Source organism: Aquarana catesbeiana, linkage group LG01, assembly GCF_042186555.1.
Source record: "Aquarana catesbeiana isolate 2022-GZ linkage group LG01, ASM4218655v1, whole genome shotgun sequence".
Classification (NCBI taxonomy): Eukaryota; Metazoa; Chordata; class Amphibia; order Anura; family Ranidae; genus Aquarana; species Aquarana catesbeiana.
This window is the reverse complement of record NC_133324.1, coordinates 817,462,404-817,465,403: the sequence shown is the minus strand read 5'-3', so window position 1 is coordinate 817,465,403 and position 3,000 is coordinate 817,462,404.

Here is a 3,000-nt window from a genome sequence, read left to right as displayed (position 1 = left end):
TCATTGGCTGCGGCGCACAGAAGGTTATAAAACAGAGCGCGGCTGCCAACCGCTTTCATAACACAGGAGTTCACGTCACTCATATAACAGTCTGTCTGTCTACACCTCCCCGCCCCGCCCGGTGACAACACTCACTACTTATAGAACGGCCTCTGTCACAGTGTCACTCACACCCTCATATAACACAAGAATAGCCTGGCACAGAGCGAACCTTTCTCTTTCATGTTGGATAAACTTCTAACCCCTGTCACGTTTTGTTACCATCTGTGTCCCACTGGGGAGATTTCCTTTCACTTCCTGTCCCATAGCCAAAACAGGAAGTGGGGGATGGATCCCTGGTTGTCATCAAAACTAGTGTCCCTATTGGAAGGTATCCCTCTGTGTTCCTGTTCTGATCACCGCACCATCAATGGGAACAGTAATCACACACACTTTAATAAATGATCAAATTCTTTTCTCATCAATAACTGATTTATAGTCAACAATGAAATCAACTGATAGTACCACAAACAGGGAAGTGGAATTCAATCAACAGAAGTTACGACCATGCAACCTCATAATCTGACTGGTGGAAATATGATAAATTCATGGCTCAGTTCGCTCAGTGCTGTTGATTGATGCAAACAATCCATAATTCTCTGTTCTGGCTGGCTGACTCAGTTTGATTGAAAATGATCTAAACCTAAAGTCTAAATGAATTGGAAGGCATTCCATCCGTTGTTGGTGATCTCTCCTCTCCCCTGAAGCCGTTGCTGGGGAGATGATGTGGCGGGATTGGAGCACTCCCATAATAGGTGAGTATAGGCATCTACCTTCTTCAGGGTGTTAGAAGGGTGGTTTAAAGTATAACTGAAGGCAAAACTTTTTTTTTTAGTTTTGGATAGAGTGGAGATGGATCAGAACCCCTGTCAGTTTTTATTGCTGTCTGTGCCCCTGTTAGGGAGATTCACCCGCTCTATTTGTCCTGTTTATTATTATCATCGAAAGTGACAGTAAAAGAAAAGCCCAAATTTTGGGTTGTCCCCAGAAAAGTAAAGCCAAATACACACTACAGTTTTTTTTTCGTGCAACCCAGAGCCGCTGTACTAACCATGCAAGGTTAGTCCAGCGATCTCCTCCTGTTGTGTTGTGACAGGTGGGGCGGCCCCGCGACAGAACACTCTGATCAGCGCTCTCTGCCATTGGTTGCGAGTGCTGATCAGGAGGCAGTCGGCTGCTGGTTTTCCACCATGCACATCTGACAGACCGACATACACATGGGCCAAATGTCGGCTGTTTTTTTTTTTTTTGTCCCTGACATTCTGCTCGTGTGTACGGGGCTTAATAGAGGGGAAATCTTCCAATGGGCAGGGCCTTCTTTAACACAGGGCAAAAGGGGCAGCTGCCCCGGGCCCAGTCATTGTTGTGTGACCCGAAGCAGCTGCCCCTTGAGCCCGCACAGTATACCGGACCTTCAGAACGCATGCACCAGTGATGTCACCGATTGCATTCACTCTGAATATCTCCTAAACAGTGCAAGTTTAAGAGATATTCACAGGACCTACAGGTAAGCCTTATTATAGGCTTACCAGTAGGTAAAAGATGAAAAAGGGGGTTTACTAGCACTTGAAGGCTCGGTTCCCACTAGCCGGCTCCAAAGTCACGTGACTTTCAGTCCGACTTCGATGTGACTTTGATACAACTTTCACACTCTCTGGCACTGAAGCCGTATCAAAGTCACATCACAGTAGTGCAGGAACCTTTTCTGAGGTCGGAGCGACTCCAGTAATGTCAATTGAAACAGCTCCCATAGAGATCAATGCCATTTCACATGTCCTGCGACTTTGGGTCTCACAAGTCGGATCTTAAGTCGCAGGAGTGTGAACCAAGCCCAAGCTTAGTTAAGAAAAGCCGAGACTTCCACTTTAGGCACCATTCACACATGCGATTTTCACTCCGACTTTACATTGGGACTTTGGATGGGTGCAACTTGGATGTTAGACAACTGTCATATTGATGAACTTTGGGTTTTTCTTTTATTTTCACTTTTAATGATAATGGTAAACAGAACAAATAGAGAGGTGGAATCTTCTTAAGACCCCTTTCACACTGGGGTGGTTTTCAGGTGCTTTAGAGCTAGAAATAGCCTCTGCTAAGCGCCTGAAATCTGCCTCTCATTCATTCCAGTGTGCCTTTTCACACTGGGGCGGTGCTCTTATGGGACAGGAAAAAAAGACCCGCAAGCAGAATCTTTGGGGTGGGTTGGGAGCACTGCCCATTGGAATTAATAGGCAGCGCTTTGAAAGCGCCACTAAACAGGAGTTTTTAACCCCTTTATTAAAAGCACCCCGCTAACGACCAAAAAGCATCGCAAATGCGCCGCATAAACAGCTGTTGAGCGCCGCTAAAATGCTAACGCGGCCACGGCCCCAGTGTAAAAGGGGTCTAACAGGGGCACAGACAGTAATTAAAACTGACAGGTATTCTGATCCATCTCCACAAAAGTTTTGCCTTTAGTTATACTTTAAGTACTTCTCACCTAGGCCAATTCTGACATTTCTCTCCTACATGTAAAAATCATATTTTTTTTTACCTGAAAATTACTCAGAACCCCCAAACATTATATATTTTTTAAGCAGAGGTCCTAGAGAATAAATTGGTGAGTGTCGCAATTTTTTTATGTCAAACGGTATTTATGCAGCGATAGAAATAAGGCATGACAGGTCCTCTTTATGGAGACATTTGGGGTCTAGAAGAACCCAGACCTCTCCTCTACCCTGGAAAGCAGGAGATCATGAGATACAAAAAAACTAAACAAAACATTGATCTCTGCTTTTCAGGAGAAATAAAATGGCAGCGTTTACATCTTCCAGAACCATGACGTCGCTTCCAGCCTCCCAGGACCATAGAGATGGTGGTCCACAGCCAGCTCTATGGTAACCCGGTGGCCCTGTCGGTGTTCCATCAGATTAGGTGACCTGTCAGAATGTGTCGCCGCCGTCTTGCTACACCCCGCACTCC